The 19,019-nt window shown below is 35.6% G+C and overlaps 1 protein-coding gene and 1 non-coding gene across 2 annotated transcripts in view; both read left to right on the forward strand.

The window, feature by feature from the left end:
* The window catches only part of MDGA2 (MAM domain containing glycosylphosphatidylinositol anchor 2), a 1,021,793-nt gene that overhangs the window by 470,891 nt on the left and 531,883 nt on the right, over positions 1 to 19,019 (forward strand). The gene's annotated exons all lie outside the window — the stretch shown is intronic.
* On the forward strand, positions 18,305 to 18,468 carry LOC111758874 (U1 spliceosomal RNA). Its single transcript, XR_002793012.1, has one exon. It is a non-coding gene; the product is annotated as a U1 spliceosomal RNA (small nuclear RNA).

Consider the following 19,019-nt stretch of genomic DNA (forward strand, 5'->3'; position numbering starts at 1 on the left):
TGGCTTCTTCCACAATAGTTTGTATGAATTTAAGGTGGCATCTAGCTAAACCTCCAATACCTGTCAACAATTTTTTAAGAGTATATATACCTATTCTATTACAAGGACATACTGAGTTGCATAAAGTGAGTTTGGGAAATTGTAAGTCCCAGAGTATATCGAAGCAGATGTATTTACATCTCTCAGTGCATCTTGGAATGCCTTTTTTTTTTCTGTCACTGTAGGGAGAAATGATGATGTTAGAAATGTATGTGATGACTGGATCTGACATTGAAGAGGACTGGTAAGCTTTGGGCCAGCTGCCAAGGGAAGCAAGAACTACCAAGAAGTATTCTGCATATAATAGGTGCTCAATATATATTTGTAAAATAAAAGGACAGAAAGTAAATGTAAAATCAAATTGCCAAGCAGCATGAACATCAAGTTAATGTTTTTAATGGGCAATTGAAAGAAAATCTTATAGCATCATAGTGTAGTGGGTGAGCCTGGAAAGATTGCCTATTGAAACAAAGTGCCTAGGGTCAAAACCCAACACAACTTGTCATTAGCTATGCAACAATGAGAAAGAAATTTGGCTTCTCCTAACCTTAGTTTCCTCTTCTACAAATTGGAGAAAATAATAGCAATTGCCTCTTAGAGTTGTTGTAAGATTTAATGAGGTAGTATTTATAAAGCTCTTCAATGAGTGCCCTCACTGTAGTAAAACATATTTAAGTAGTTGCTATTATTATTCTCTTAAGGAAATGGTTGTGAATAAAGGTAAGATATTGCTAACAGTTGAGTGAAATATTAACTAAGAAAAAGAAATTAATGTTTTGTAGAAATATTTTGTTTTATAATGGAAATAAGAGTAAATTAAAAACCCAATATTTTAACCAAAATAGGACCACTTTGTACCTACAATTTAAACTTAAGTGAAAAATTGTCAATATATCCTGGACAATTTTCCATATCAGGACATATAAAATCTTCATTACTTTTACAGATGTTTAGAGTTAGGAAGGAATCTTGAAGTCATGAAGATCATGAATTGATTGCATTTCTTGGAGGGATTATAGTTTGTCTAATTCCTTCTTACAGTCAATACAATGGGCTATAATTAGTGTCTGGTTCTTTTTGTATTTGTTTGGAGTGTCTTTTTTTTTTCCCCAGAAGAAGGGAAAATAGTTCTTGTTATTAATAATACTCTTGAGTTCTTTGCAGTGAAAGGACTGCAAATGTGTACAGCTCAATAGTGATGTCAGCTCTTGAAACTGTCTTTTCAATTTAAAGAAGAATTTTTGTCAAAAAATGCCTTCGCTACTTAAGCACAGTCTACCATTAAAAATCTCTGAGATTTTTCTAAGCATGACTCAGAGTTGGGCTTCAGGAGAATTCACTACTTATCATAAGAGTCATACCACTTAGGAGTTGAATGAAATAAACTTACAATTTTCTGAATCTTATTCTAATGAAAGAATCTGATAGACAATCTAATTTTCTTTTACAAATATTGTGATTTTTAAAAATCCTTGCCCTGCGCTTTAGAAGTTTTTAGTTTTTAAAAGAGTATGATTTGCTATCTTAAGAGTGATTCTGAGACAGAATTTTGGGATAGAGAGCCAGAGAGAGAATGAGAGAGAAACAGAAGAAAGAAGAAGAGAAGAGAGGAAGAAGAAAGCTGTGCCAACATTATGGAGAAAGACTGTCTGTTTAGCAGCTGTCAGGAGACTTTCTGAAAGGTCAAGTGCCAGTTCCAAAAAGGTGCTCTTTGGGAGATGAGATAATAGAAAATTTGATACAAAATATTTCAGGGATTGAAGAGAAAGCAAAGTAGCCCATTTTAGAAGGTCAAGTTGAAATTTGTTAAGTTTTTCTAAAATTGTTTATAAAAACATAGCTATATATCTATGAAGCTTTTTGAGTTTTACTATAATTTTGGCATATGTTAATGTTTGTATAGTTTTCTGATAAAACACAGAAATTTCTACTATATTATTAATTCACACTTAAACTTTCTATGCATATGCTCATATTTCTAGAACTTTTGCATAAATTTGTTTTGCTAAAGAAAGTTTAACAATAATGGAAGTTTAATATCTAATGAATTTTGCCAACTGTGCCAAAATGTTTTGCTAAATAAAGGTGAGCAATAATGGAAACTTAATATCTAATGAATCCTGCCAATTACAGCAAAATGCTCTGTTAAGGAAGAGGCCAAAACTCTAAATCCAAAGGCAGTTTTACTCAATCAAGAGTTTCATGTTATAGCAAATCATTAAAATAGTTGTGCAATCAGAGACAAGAAGAGTAATTGATTAAAGACATAGGAAACAATAAAAGTATATACAACCACTCACCAAATTGGGGGAAAACACAACATCTGATCTCACATAACGACTGGGAGTCCCTTTGCAGCCAACCAGAGTCCCAGAGTTCTCTCCTGGGTGAAACTTCAACTGGCAGCTTGGGGAATCATCCCTTTTAAGGGGTTCTGAACCTCAGAATTCCAATGAATCTTGCAACTTATGAGGAATGACCTCATGAAAGTAACAGAATCCATTGAGCAGAGGGTGGGGGATAGCCAGCCCTCCACAGAAAAGACCTGATGTCTCGAGGGATCTTTGATCTATTCTATTCATGGTATACTGAATAGGAGCATAAAGGTTTCAGCTTTTAGTTTTAGGGGATACAAATATGATGTGCAAATGCCACATCTGATAACTTGTTCCTTTTAAACATTTGTTTTTTGGTTAATAGGTGAGGGGCTGCCTGCATAGCAGTGTTACAACACTCCAAAAGACAAAGGACAAGTTAATCATTCACAATTCTAGGCTAAAGCAGTGAAGACTATAGATTAGAAAGCTTATGAATTCACAATTCTTAATAATAATTTCCTTTAGTACCTCACTTGTGTAATCACTTAAAATGTTGTACAAAGACCATTGGTATAGTAAATGTAGAATTCTATCTATCTATCTATCTATCTATCTATCCATCCATCCATCTGTTTATTTACTTATTTAAATCCAGTTAAACATTGATGCTGGGGAGTGGTTGTAGCTCAGTGATTGAGTGCTTGCTTCCACATAGGAGGTCCCAAGTTCAATCCCCAGTAACCCCTAAAAAAAAAAAAAAAACAACAAAAAAAACTACAACAAAAAATCATTAATGCTGTTTTATTATAAAGTTACAAAAATTACGACCAGAATGAGAAAGGAGACTTCAGCAAAAAAATTGTTGAAAGATGGACAATAGTTGGTCAGAAGAAAAAAAAAGAATTCTAAGCCAGAAGTTTTAAAACAGAGAAACAGAGAAATAATGTGATTTGTATCACAGAAACCCTTCTTCATACCATCAAAGGATTATGAATTTGCTGTACCACTTACTTCTGGAAGTAGAGAAGAAGGTGAAGCTAGAAAACTGGGATAGTTGAAAGTCTATTTAAGAAGCAATTAGCCATCTTTCTTTGAAGCTGAACAAATGTAGGTTTACTACTATAAGATGTTAATATCATACAAAAAATACATATACTATGTAAAGGAGACCAGGCACATAGTATTACATATTGTATGAGTCCATTTACATAAAAAGTAAATATAAATCTGTTTACAAAGGTGAAATTAGGTTAATGGTTATGTAGGGATGAGAAAGAAATGCAAAGGTGTATGGAGTCTTTCTTTTTGGAGTAATGAAATTGTTCTAAAATTTTTGAGATGATGAATGTACAATATTGTGATTATACTAAAAGCCATGAATGTATCTCAATAAAACGCTTAATAAATAAATAAATAATTGTGCAGGAATAGCCAGAAATAGCAGCTATGTACAGCAGGGGAAACAGAGATTGAGAAGTGAGAAATTTTCTTATTTGTTTGTTTGTCTGTTTTTTGCTTATTATTTTTATTGAAATAATGAAAACGCTCTAATAGTGATTGAAGTGATGAACACACAACTATATGATTATACCAAAAACTATTGATTGTACACTTTGGACGAATTTTATGCTTTATTAATATGTATCAATAAAACTGATTTGTTTAAAAAAAAAGGAAGAAGAAGCAATTAGACCCTATATTCTCACTTTGGCTCTATATAGTTGAGCAATCACAGCTACTATATCCTCGCATATAAAGGTTCTTTATTATAAAGAGGGTCAAAGAGAGGATCTCTGCACAGTTAGAAGAGGCTCTAAATTTAAAAGTTCATGATCAAGTGCATGTTTACATTCTGAAGGTTGAGACCCCATTTCTCTGCCACCTCACTCCCAGGTGACTGGAAATCTGGAATCTATTGGCATAAGAATAGAAGACACTCTTCTGGGGAATCTGGGAAAAATTCCTAAACATACAGATATCAGGTCTCAAAAAGAGAAAACAAACAGTAAAAATGTAGTAAGAGAAAGTAATTATCAATCGCCAAGATAAATCACCACATAATAAAATCCACAGTTGACAAACCCTGCCCGCAGGCATGCAATTTCCAATCAACTTTGTTTTGTTTTGTTTTTCCTTAGTTTCCTTGAGGTACAGGGGCCAGGGATTGAACCCAAAAGCTAGTATTTGGGAAGCCTGAGCTCATGCTCCCCTGAGTTGGTTTTTTGTTTGTTTGCTGTTTGTTTGTTTTTAGGAGGCACCAGGAACTGAACCTGGGACTTCTCATGTGGGAAGCAGGCACTCAGCCGATTGAGCCGCATCTCCTTCCCAATCAGCTTTTTAATGTACTCTTAAATATGAGCAGAGAGCCACAGATTGCTAGACATTGTGGAAGGCATCCATGATGAAAAATAGAGGCAAAAACAAACAAATGGAAAACTATCTCCAAACAGACTCTAAACAGGGAGGGAAGATCTCTTCAAAAGTGTTTCTTTGTAATCTTAGAAAGATAAAACATATTATTGCACCCATGAAATAAGAATAGATTGCTGTTAGAAATAGTTATCAAACAGCAAAGAGCTCTTGGCAATTGAAATCAGATAGTTGCAAGAAAAATCTCAAGAGGTTTTTAAATTAAAGAAATCTCTTAGAAAGTAGAGCACACAAATAATGAAATGGGAGTTAAGAGGGAGAAAGAGAGAAAGAAAGCTATTCTAGGAAGTTCATCATTTGAATAATATAAATCCAAGAAAAAAAAGGAAAACAGTAAAAATGGAGAGAAAGTAATTATCAAAAAATGACTACAGGAAAATTTCCCATAACTTAAGGAGGGAATTCCAGAGAAAAGCAACCTGAAGGAAATACCTAGAATGACAGTGAAAGGATATTCTGAGCTAAGAGCTGCTGACCTGATTTAGGAAGCATCCTATCCAGATAGGAAGGATAGAGGAACTTGGCAAGGAGGATTTTTTCAATAAGAGAAAGTGACTGAATACTTAATTTATTTGTATATACCAAGACAGAAAAGTACTTCTAGCACAGAATTGAGAGAGATTTATTCACCAAATGCAATGACTGTCTCATGATGATGGAGGAGGTTGTTGTTATGGGGGGAGGAGTGGGGTGCGGGGGGTGGGAGGTATATGGGGACCTCATATTTTTTTAATGTAACATTATAAAAATACAGACAAAAAATAAATTAAAAAGTAAACAAAAACACTTATTTACTTCAAGGACCAAGAAAAAATGTGAAAGAAAGGAAAAATCAGATAGTACACTGCATGACTCAGCAGTGAATTGCATTCATGTAGTCACAATGCTGTAAACATTGAATATTTATTGAACTAACTATATGATATAATTATATTTGGGACTGTGGAGGATAAGAAGTGTGTGAATTAGTGTTTCAGTGCATCTGTGTCTTTGTGGTAAAGGTGGGGTGGGGTGAGGCAATGCAGAAAAGCTAAATCTCCATCTTCCACAATGGAAAACAAATATATAATGTCCTAAATAGAAAAATATACAACACACAATATTAGTATTTTATTTAGATTTATGAAGGTAAATATCATAAGAATATGCTAAAAAGGTTGGAAGTTATTTCCCCTGGTGAAGTGAAAAATGAGTTCGAGATTTGGGTGAGGTTTGTATTTCAGGAACAAAACTCTTAAAACTGATGCTAACTAAACTATATATATTATTTTGATAAAATATAACATTATAGGAGGAATAGGGTGCATGCTTTTCACAACTTCATTTATAGTAGTTGCAGATTTCTCAAAACCAAATTATAAAAAAAACTCCTTCAAACATCCCTTCCACTTGTGTAAAAGGGCTTTTGTTTTCTGCTGTTTTATTCAGGATTTTGGGGAAAAGCCACAAGAAACAATTATGAGAATTCTGTACCATAATGTTAACTCTGTTTGCCTCACTACTCATTTCTTTAGGAAGTGATGTTGAGAAAATCAAATAACTTTTTATAATGGGTAGCAGAAGGCATGGCACAGTGCAGTGGTAGTGGAGAACAACAACAAATATATATATATATATATATATACATATATATATATCATTATTTGTTTAAATAAGCAAAGCAAAATGGTCTATTGAATATACATTTAAATCAGAGATTGCTAATAGCAAATTGCTACACTACTCATTTCTTTAGGAAGTGATGGTGAGAAAATCAAATAACTTTTTATAATGGGTAGCAGAAGGCATGGCACAGTGCAGTGGTAGTGGAGAACAACAACAAATATATATATATATATATGTATATCATTATTTGTTTAAATAAGCAAAGCAAAATGGTCTATTGAATATACATTTAAATCAGAGATTGCTAATAGCAAATTGCTACGTAAAAGGTAGCTGCAAAATATAAATGATATCTTGGACTCATTTTCCCTCTGTTCCCTATCCTCATCTTAATGGATAGACCATTTTTGCTTATTCTGTTTTCATCATTACACACTATTGTTTTTAAGAAATGAAAACAAAACATTATTTGGGGTAGTATATATAAAAGTATGTGGTCACAGAGCCAAAATTTCCAATTGTCTTTTCACATGACAGCATCTTCTACACCTTTAATTAACAAGTCATATTATTGAAAAATGCTAGCTGGTCTTTGCCATAATCTAGACAACATATTTGCCTTGAAACCTTGACCCTATTTTATGAAGTTTTGAAAATCAGTACTGGCACAGACACAAAATCAAATGCAAAGGATAGAAAGAAAATCAATTTTAAAGAATTAAGACAATTATGCTTGTAAAGATATAAATGAGACCCTTTCAATTGACGGTTATTGGAGTATTTCCACATATGTGCCCAAAAATATGTTAGATTTTGGACCCCCAGAAATAGGACTTCAAAGAGATGAAAAGGTTTAGTATGATGCAATGCAACTATTGCAAATCTGTATGACAGGTGCTATAATAAAGGAAAGGATCATAAATGTATAAATGAGACAAAAGGATAGTGCTATTCACTATGACTGAATGGATCAGGGAAAATTTTAGAGAATTAGAATCTAAAATTCCAATTTTGAAAAATGAATTACAATTTGACAAGAAGATAAGACCATATTTACAATGCTTGAAGAAGTGTTTGCAGTTGTCTAGGAATGCAATGTCAGGAACTAAAAGATATTCGCAAGAGTGATGTCATCAACACGGCAATGTCAGACATACCCTGAAAAAAACCTCCTCAGAGATTCAGTGAATAAAAAGACGAATCCCCTTGCTTAGAACTCTAGAGGATGGTAGAGACTGGAGAAAGAATCCAAAAACATGAATCAAAAATAAAGGAAAATATCAGGTAAGAAATTTTTGTCCTGGACCCACAAGTCTACCTCCTTTCCCTCACTCAATGCTGAACAGGTTGGAGAGTTGTTCAAGGCAGTGGACCAGATCCTCCCAGCTCCCAGCTAGGACAGCAGTGGTAGAACCCCATGCATATCCAGGCACAGAGACTCAAGTACACTGCGACCCAGGGCTGAACACAAGCCACTGAGGAGTGTTGCAAACAAAAGAGGAATACACACAAATATTGTGGGTCACAAATAATCCACTGGAGATCCAGTCCTTTGGTTTAAGGAATTATCTTCAATTAAAGGAAACACCCTTGTAATTAAGACCTTCTCCATCATAACAAGTGTTCAGAACTTAAAAAAAAATATGGTTTTGCATATTTGTTTGTTTTCCTTTTGAACCCTAAAGGAATTCACATTTTTATGGTAAAGATAAATTTTTTTCTGGAGCAGAGTGGAGTATGGAGATGTTTGCTTATCTGAAAGGGAAGTGAAATCATAAATGAAAGAGCAGTGCTTCACCATTTTACTGAAGCATAGACTCCTTCAGTAATTATAACTTATAATTACTTGCTACACTATCCCTTCTCCAGGTTTCTAAAAGGTTTCTAGTAATTGAGTTATACCTGTTTTAACCAAGCATTAAAATAGCATTTTACCTGTTCTACATTGAAAAATGAAGTACTCTGAAAGACTATCCTCTGGACTGGGCATCTACTGATATGGGTTTGGTGACTCGATTTTCAAAACTCTCAATTTCAGCAAACTTATTTCAACCAGGCATCCTCAAGGTGATCCATTTTCCAAAATCACGGAAATGCACTTCTTCGTACACTCTATACGTATAAAATTTCCTAAATTCACTGAAATGAACTGAATGTTACCAAGAAAGCCTCTGGTTAAAGTAATTGGCAATAAGATATGAATAATTAACCGACACCACCCTCTTAAGGGGCATTTGCTTTCAAGAGGGTTGGCTAAGGGCTCACTAATTGGTGGCTCAGGAGAGAGCAGCAGCAATTTTGCACACTAATTCTGCTTTGCTTTTTCCTTTCTAGGCAATGTTTGTTTGCTTTTAATCTAAAACCTCATAGTTATGTATATTCTAATGCATATACTACTTCCATAGCAATAATCAATAATTCATTTTTGTCCATTATTTCAAGTCTTTTTTTTTCTTAGTTAGAGAAGTTGTTGGTATACAGAACAATTTTGAATAAGAATACAGGATTCTCATATATCACCCTATTATTAACACCTTGCACTGGTGTGGAACATTGCTACAACAGATGATAGAGCATTTTTATAACTGTATTATTAGCTATAGTCCATGGTTTAACTTAGGATTCACTGTTTGTGCTGTCTAGTTCCATGTATTTTTTTAAAATTTTTATTCTGTTACCATATATATGATCAAACATTTCTCCTTTTATTCACATTCAGATATATATTTCAGTGCTGTTAATTATGTACACAATGTTGCACTACCATCACCACCAAAGATATTGTCACACAGGTGTACACTGCCTCAATATTCACACTTGCTAAAGATGGAAACAACCCAAGTATCCATCAACCGATGAGTAGATAAACTAAACGGGGTGTATACATGTAATGGAATATTATTCAGCTGTAAAAAGGAATGAAGTCTGAATACATGCAACAACATTGATGAACCTTGAAGACATCATGTTGAATGAAATACGGCAGACAAAAAAGGACTAATATTGTATGATCTCATTAATTTGAAACAAATAGAACAAGCAATCTCAAAGAGTCAGAATATAGGTTAATAGGAGACAGGATGAGTATAGGTAATGGAAATTTAAGACTTAAAATGTAATAAGTTCCTATTTGAAATAATCAAATTTTATTTTCCTCTCCTCTACCCACACCATGCTCCTTTTCATTTTCAGTTTGCACTTTCTTATACCCAGGCTATCTATGGAAACAGGCGCAGTGTGATGATCCCTTCCCTTACACTGAGAACGTGCTATGCTGCTTAAACCCTGCTAATAAGCTGGTTATTCATTACTTTGTTATTTTATTGAATGTTCACTAACTTAGCATACATCTGCATCCCAATTCAAGAATCTAAACATTACTAGCACAATATTCTTCCCTTGGAAAATGTTTCTTACCAAAAATACTGTCTATCCTCCCATTATTTTTGGTGAAATCGCTTTGTGTTTTATCAGATATTTGAGTGACAAGATTGGAACATTGAATGTACCTAAGATACTTCAAGGACAGAAATGTTTAGAGAAAAAGATTGTTGCTACACTCCAGAAAAAAAAAAAGTACATGTAAAAAAAAGATGACATTAGCATTTTGATATAAAGTCTATTATTTTTAAAAGTGAAGATCCAGCAGTACTTGTCTACATAAAAGAAAAGCTCTTCTTCACTCAACTATTTATTAATATAGTGACTTTTTTGGGAGAAACTGCATAGGACAGCCATTCAGCTTATACCACCTATTGGTGTGTGTTCCCTTGAAATGTTAAAAGTTAACAAAAATCCCCCTCAATTAAAATTGTATTCCTGATATCTGTTTTATATGAAAGCAGCTTTTTTATGTTTCACATTAAAATGATCAAAGTATATCACTTGCCTTTTGCTATGCAAATGCATCTTTTTGAGTAGGCTGATTTTCTCATCTGTGAGAGGTTTATATATAATTTTACACAATGTACAATAAATTGCATATTAAGGTAGAAGCCTGTACTGAAATATTTAATATTAAAATGATGATACTTTTCCTCGACTCAGTGATACTAGTACATGAAACTAGTGCTGTGTCGCAGAATTTGTCCATAATTTAATCGAACATTTATCAGAGCCATTTCTTAAAAATAAATTTAGGCTTCCACAAAGATTATTATCCTAGGGTTCACAGAATATACTTTGTTTCCCCTAGGCTAAATTGAGGCTCACATTAGGCCCTTAATAAAAGTTTTAATGACTGCAACGATTGCAATGGTTAATAACATTCAAATTTGTGGCAGAAGATAATTATTCCTTTTTTTTTTTTTTTTGGAGGTAGGGGGAATTCAACTCAGGACCTCATACATGGGAAGAAGGCCCTGAACTCCTGAGCTACAACCACTCCCCAATGAGCGTTTTTATTTTTTTTTATTTTTTTATTTATTAATGATACATACAAAATGTAGGGGATTCCCAAATGCTGTACTCCCTACCAATAAGTGTTGATGAACACTTATTGGAGAATTGCCACTAAGTGTGGATTACAGTTCACATTACAATTTAAACCTTCTCCTGCACAATTTTGTAAGTTTTGACAAGGTATAAAATGACCTGTATCTGTCATTGCAAATCATTCAGGACAATTCCCAAGTCCCCAAAATGACCCGTTACACCTATTTTTCTCTCCCCCTTCCCTCAGAACCTCCAGAGGCCAGTGTCTTCGCATCAGTGATAAAAGTTCTTCCATTGCTAGAATAAATATAAGTCTATGGTAAAATAATACTAAATCTACTCTAATCTATCGTTCATTCCCCAATCCTGAGGATTCTGGGATGGTGATGCCTACTCAACCTCTCATTGAGAGGGGGCTTAGATCCCATGACACAGATGGATGGGACAATTTTGCTTGCAGTTGAGATTCTCTCTGTTCCTTGGGATGGTAGCTGTCCATCATCATTTCCTTTTTAGCTGCCTTGGGTGAGTCCAATGAACTGAACAGTAGGTGTTGCAACTCTGCTGAGTTTCAGGGCCCCACTGGCACATGGAAAGCCCAAAGATTTAAGTCTCTTGGACATAAACCTATGAACTCTAATACTAACTCCAGGTTTAAATAGCAGGGGTAGAGGCCACATGTAGGGAAACCACCCCTGAGCCCAACTCTGTCACACTGGGGAGCATAAATTCCAAAGTAGAGCCCACTGACAGGGCACCAAACTCCCGAGATGTATAAGTGTAACCTTTGGAACGACCTCCCGACTCACTTTGAAGTCTTAGCCATATAAACTCATTTGTCTTTAGAGAGTTGTTTTTTTTTCTTTTTCTTTTCTTTTTTTTTTTTTTTTTTTGAGGTACCAGGGATGGAACCTGGGACCTCATTCATAAGGAAGGAGGTACTCAACCACTTGAGCTACAACTGCTTTCTGATAATTCTTCTTTGATAATATTCCAAGAACAGCTAAACCCTGCTACACAAATTGTGCTAATGAAATATTTTGTAAAGAATAAACGTATAATTATGGAGCTGATCACAATTTATTTACATTGAATAATTTAGATAATATTTCTAATTTAGACTTTTTACCACTTAGCTTGTCCTTACTTTCCATCAACTTAAAAATATTCTTCTGAATTATTTTGCATAATTTGGGGTCTTCTGAGTTTGAGTTTTATTTTATTTAAGGTTGTTTTTGTTTTATGTTTGTATCATTAGATGTGGAGAGGTTACTGGAATACATTTCCTTTTTTCCTGAATTTTCACTTTATTTTCTTCATAAAACCATTGAGCTTTAAAGTCATTTCATAAAACATCTTCTCTAAATAAAATGCCCTTCTGGGAGCACAGTATTGCCACATTTATCTGGAGATGTTGATAGGGTAACCTAAACCACAAACACTTTAATAATGTTGATTTTTTTATTATTGCTGAATGGGTAACGTGTCTTTTGTAAAAATTCAGGAGGGTGAGATACTTAAATAGAGTGCAGACTTCCCTCATGATCAAGTGAACTGATAATGAGATCATTTATGTTTTCTAATGCTTACCCAAGGAGATTTAAAGAAAGGCAGCTTTGTGCCATACTCAAGGGGGTGAGTATTAAGCACCTACTTAGTGTGAGATGTTTTGGTGCTGGGTTACAGCAATGAACAACACCTCCCAAATCCCAGATTCAAGAGGGGGAAACCAGGCTAATACACACATGCACAAACACACACACTGATATTATAGGGTGGTCAGGGAGTGCAACTGTGATGAAATGGTATTTAAGCAGAGGCTTGAATGAAGTTAAGAAGAGGGAGAATGTCAAAGTCAAAGTCCTAAAGCAGAAGGATGATTGGTGGTTTGTGGAAGAACTGTGTGGCTGGATGGCAGTGCCTGAAGATTGAGTGATAAGAGATGAATGATAGGGAATCAGAGAGCAGCCTATACAGGACTGATTACATTCTAGTCTACATTTAAAAGGAAGCCAGTGTAGTATTGTATTAGTCACCCCAAGGGTGCTGATGCAAAATACCAGAAATCTGTTGGCTTTTATAAAGGGTATTTATTTGAGGAGGAAACTTACAGCTATCAGACTATAAAGTGTAAGTTTACTTCCCTCACCAGAGTCTGTTGCCACGTGTTGGAGCAAGATGGTGCCGACATCTGCGAGGGTTCAGGCTTCCTCTTAAGGCTCCATATTTCCAGCTTCTTCCAATATTAGCGGCAGGCTGGGACAAATTTCATCTCTTTCCAGGGGCTCATTTCTCTCTGGGCTCAGCTGCTGTGCTCTCGCCACAAGACCAGCTGGAAACTGTCAGGCGAATGTCTCGTCTCTCTTCCCAGGACCTCTGCTGTGTCTAACAGAGCCTTCTCTCTTTCTTCACATATCTGCTTCTCTGTGTTCCTCTCCTCTGTGTTTATTTCCTGGGGCTCCAGCATTAGAACTCCAAAATCAAAACTCAAAAACTCCACTCTCCTCTGCAGTATGGTTTTTTCTGTGAGTCCCACCTACCAAGGGATCAAGTACTCAATGCCCTACTGATATGCCCCATTCAAAGCCCTAATCATAATTTAATCATGCCCAGGGTAAATAACCAGTTTAAAAACATAATCAGTATTTCTTTTTGGAATTTATCAGTAATATCAAACTGCCACACTCCACTCTCTGAATTCCAAAAAGACTTAACAATATTCAAAAGGCCTAAACCAGTAACAATGCAAGTACAAAATCATATCACAATCAGATTAAAGATATACGTTTGTCTTGGCGCAAAGTCCCATCTGGCTGTAGACCTCTGAAACTTACAAAACAATTTATCCGCTTCCAATAACACAAATGAGCAAAGGATAAACATTTTCATTACCATAAGGAGAAATCAGGAGGGAAATATGAGTTATGGGACCGGACCGCTACAGTTCAGTAGGCAGGCAGGGCATACTTTCTTAGATATAAAAGTCTGAGATTCATTCTTAGGTGATGGTTTCTTCTTCTTGGGGCCACGTGGGAACCCACCCTTTCCACAGGCTTGCCCAAGGGCCATTTTCTTGGTTCCACCCTCATCAAGCATCTGGGTGACTCCCAAGCTGCAAACCTCATTCTCCAAGAATGTTGAGGTGATTGCCACACTTTACCCAATCTTTGGGTTAAAGCCTTAACCCCTCTAGTACAGTGAAGACAAGACAACATCCTCCCTAACCTTTGGCATACAGGCTTAACCATCTCAGAGCAACAATTTGATGACCTGGCCTTCCTAATTTATGGAGACAGGTCCATCCCTGTCATACCTATGGGGCATCAACTCAACCTCCCTAATCCCCAGGGAATGTGCTCCACCCTTTCTGTACCCTGTGCCAGCAAAACTCTCCCTGAACATCAGTGAGAGGATCCACCCTCTTCGACGGGGACTCACAGTGAAAACTACACAGCAGAGCAGAGAGTAGAGTTTTTGAGTTTTGGTGTTGGAGTTTTAATGCTGGGGCCCCAGGTAGTAAACACAAAGGAGAGGAACACAGAGAAGCAGATGCATGAGGAAAGAGAGAAGGCTCCGTTAGACATAGCAGAGGCCCTGGGAAGAGAGACAAGCTGTTTGCTTGACAGTTTACAGCTGGCCTATTGAAGACAGCAGAGTAGCTGAGCCCAAAGAGAAGTAAGCCGCAGAAGAGAGACAAGACTTCTCCCAACCTACAGCTGATATTTGAAAAGCTGGGACCACAGAACCTTAAGAGTAAAGTTGCAGATGTCAGCAGACATCTAGCTCTAATACGTGGCAACAGACTTTGGTGAGGAAAGTAACATACACTTTGTGGCATGGTAACTGTAAGCTTCTATCCCTAACAAATACCCTTTATAAAAGCCAAAAGATTTCTGGTTTAGGCTGGAGGTGATATGATAAGACTTGTGATTTAACAGGAGCACTTTGGCTGCCATGTGGGGGATAAATTAGAGGGGGAGATTGTGGAAGCTGGATGCCAAGTCAAGGGAGGGAAGATAGTGACATGGGCAAGGGAGGTAATTGTTAGAGGTAGTAAAGGAAATAAGATTATATTTTCAGTGAGGATTTTTTGATTGGATATGAGATGAGAGAAAAAGAGTGGTCAAGGATGATGCAGGGATTTTGGTCTGAGGAACTAGGTTAAATGGTGAATGCCATATACAGACAGATGTGAAGTTTTAGTTTATTAATTTTTTACAGAAAACATTGAACTCCCTTACCCACCAAGATATTTGTGTAGTAAATATTTCCTTTCTAATATTTTCATGCTACAAAATGATAGTCATTCCAAAAACAATATCTTAATTCTGGTTTCCATACCACCCCAAGTATTCCTGCTTGAGGAGAAATATGTCATCATTTTCACTTGTTAAATCATGTTTACAACTCTTCCTTCAGAGTCATTTCTTCTAAATTGTTTCAGGTGAGTTCGATAGTATAAGAATGACTTGCATTAAAGGCAGGGCCTAGGAGATCTGGGAATATAGCTAGCAAGTGCTTCAAATAAGTTGGTAACATCAGAAATTGGAGTTGTTCAATTTGTTTAATCTGACTTTAATTTTTTTTTTATCAGGGAACTAAGGTGTTTTAGATATTAAGACCTAACTTTCTTGGATCAGGTCCTAGAAATGAGTGACTTCTTTCTTTGCAAGGCTTTCTTTTATATTCCCACCAGATTCCCAGGTATTCTGAATTAATAATATGCCTGTCTATATTAGATTTATGTAGTGGGAAAGGGAAGACTGCCCTTACTCTAGGCAAGGCAATAGCTATTTTTATAGGAACCTGAATATTGTAAGTACTGCATATTCAGGGTGTTTGCACTACTAAGTTATATTAATAGGTAAACTGATAACAAATTTCTAAAAACTGGGTCAGAGGGAAATATTAAATTGATGCCTTATAAGATTTTCTAGCAGTTCAGCTTATTTTGCAAGAAAACTTGAAGTGCATTTTCATGGAGGATCTCCTTTATATTTTATGATCTGGCTTAGGAAATACTAGCTTTTTCAAAGTAATTTAAAAGCTAAAAAATATTTTAGCTTTTTTCATACCAGTTGATTATTTGATTATTTTAACATTTTATAATATGGAAAAGCAAAATATCCTGCTACTATTTGTCCCCTTTCCCCAAGGCATTGAAGAGGCTGTTCACTGACTTAACAATCACTTGTGGGATGATATAGATGCCAACAATCACTGCATCATCAATCCCAGCCCAACAATGAGGGAAGCCTTTGGGAAGAAATCATTATCCAAATCTGTGTTTGCTTGTTTTTTCCCAAACCTGTTGGAAAAAGCATCCTGCCTATTTAGCCTTCTTTTATCCTAGAAATAATATGTGACTCCCAAACTTGCAATCCTGCTTGACATCGCTCAAAGGCTAACAGCTTTTAAACCAACGTTTCTTAACCAGAGGGTCCAGAGTTTGAATTGAAAATTAAAAAAAAAACCATTATTCTCATGGGGACATGTTGGTACAGGTGTGATATATTTATTAAATAATACACAGTATAGTGTGGACTTTGTAAGGGTCCATGGTCTTCACCTAACTGGCACAAAGGAGTTTGTGGAACAATAAAGGTTAAGAAGCCCCGTTCTAAACCTTCCCCACACCCTTCCTTCATTGCTGTCATTACCCTCCAGCCACGCTGCCTTCTTCCTCAGCACCCTCAGTCCTTCTGCCTCAGGGCCTTTGCCTTTGCTCTTCCACTGCTGGTAGCCCTGACCTCCCAGTATAGAATAGTGGTTTCTAGTGTCGTCAGGCTACTTAGCCACAGCAATTTTCCTCAAGGTACTTATCAATACCAGATATCGGGTTAAATACATATATTTGTTTATTGTCTGTTTTCCTCCCCTAAATGGACATTGTTAGAGCTCTTGAATCCCAAGGCCTTTTCAGATCTGGCTTCTTGAGCAGTCACTGGAGGAGTGTTGGAAAGGGAGGGGATAGGTAATGAAGCTCAGGCACATGGGAAAGTTAGCTCCTTTCGGTATGAATCTAGACAAATAGGGAACAGTAGACAGGAGGGGATATGATAGATAAATTTCCTTTATTTCTCCCCTTGGGGAATGGCAGTGAAAGTGTGTTTGCAAACCTTCCAGACAATTCCTCCGTGTAGAGGAAAGGCACATCAACAGCAATATATCCTTACATTGCCTCGCATCTTTTCTTGCTTCAATTTCCCCCTCCTCTGTTTTCCCTTCATCTTTGCTCCCTAAGCGTGGACCTCCCAAATAAAATGTTAGCATTTTAACCCTTCCTCACACTCTGCTCATTTTAAGAGTCCAAACTAAGACAGTTGGAATTATTAATCCATTCATTTAGCAAAGATTATGGGGAATGGAAAGGTTTATAAGACCCCCTTCTGCCTACAATATTTGTATTGCTAACAGTTATTCACATTATTCTTTCTATGATGAATTTCTAAAAAAGAAAAAAAGCACTAAAAAAACTCCTCTTTCAAAAGTTGTATAATTTTTTTTTTCCTGTATGATCATTCCAGGAATTAAAAAAAAAAAAATTTCCTCTGCGTCAAAACTTTCAGGTAAAATTTCATCATAAATGTTAAATTGAATGAGTGACTCAAGAAATAGTAAGCTATCACCACCTGGCATTTTAGCATACCATAGTATCTAATAAAGCAAAATTTATTCTGTGCCTTGATATCAATACATAAGAATTATTTCATTATCATCTATTTCCTTCTCAAATCGTAAATCAGAAAGTAAACAATATGAAAGATAGTACTGAAAATGGTGCTTAAACCTTTTCTCTTTCAAGTATTTTGCATATAAATATCATGCATTCTATTAAAATCAGTAGTATAATGAAGATTTTGATCATTTTATTATATTCTCTAATTATGTAATTATATATCATAAATACATGTTTAAATGATTATACATAGGACCACACTAATTTCCTAATTAAAGACAATTATACCAAATATGTAAATATTTAGTAATTGACTGAAGTGTCAAATCAAGTAAATGCTCTCATCTAAAGTACGTTAGGGGAAAATAAAATTTCATATCTATTGTACAACACCTCACAATGGACTCTAGCATTTGCTTTTATCAGAAGTTGGATGCCAATAGTATTAAATTTTTCAGTGAGACTTGTAAAAAATTTGTATCTTAAGTGACATTATGAACATGTAAATTTATAAGAAAAGATAAAAATCCTTCTCATGAAGTATCACTAGAACATCTTAGGATGTATGTCATTTTTCTATCTACAGGTTCAACATGCATGTATCTCATCTTAGTTTTGTATCCTCAACATGTGTCTTTTACCTGAAAGTATTGGCTATTTGCATATATTTGACATCTTAGGACTTCTTGGACATCAGATAAAGAAGTAACATTGGCAAATGTACATTTGGTATACCAAGATCTTAGTCCTTTCTATATTTTCCTTTACTTAAGGAATACACTGTATATAAAAACCAATGATACTTACCTGGCAGGGGAGATACCATGATCACGAAGGTGGTTTTCCCAGGGCGAGGCTTATCCATTGCACTCCGGATGTGCTGACCCCTGCGATTTCCCCAAATGTGGGAAACTCGACTGCATAATTTGTGGTAGTGGGGGACTGCGTTCGCGCTCTCCCCTAAAAAAAAAAAAAAAAAAACCAATGATGATAAAACTAAAGTTTCATTTGTGCCTACATCTTAACTGATGGTTGAAAAAAAGTGTCTATAATATACCCATGGTATTTTGTATGTTTTTACTATTATGTTTCTATAGGAAATATGATTATAGTTTGATATACACACATATATATTATTAGAGAAAAAGTAATTATGGGAAGCTGGTTTTTGCATCTCTGTCATGTATTGTATAATTTGGGGTTTTATTAGCTATTTGCATAAAGTGAAGTTAGGAAAAAGAGGCCTTTAAATAAGATTTTTTATAATGTTCTATGTGTTGGTTTTAATTTGAACAGGCTAGGTGGGGAGAAAAGATCTTAGAAGTTACCAGTAATAGCTTGAGGGACAGCAGGATGAATTAGTGACTTCACCTGGGACACCTATTTTCCCAAAGGATCTTGAGTCCTTTCCCCTCTATCATGAGGTGAGAGTGAAATTTTCTCTGAAGTTTCTTAGTGGGGATCTGAATTAAAACAGTTATATATGCAATGAGGTCAATGTTCTGTCTTTGAGT

Source organism: Dasypus novemcinctus, chromosome 3, assembly GCF_030445035.2.
Source record: "Dasypus novemcinctus isolate mDasNov1 chromosome 3, mDasNov1.1.hap2, whole genome shotgun sequence".
NCBI lineage: Eukaryota > Metazoa > Chordata > Mammalia > Cingulata > Dasypodidae > Dasypus > Dasypus novemcinctus.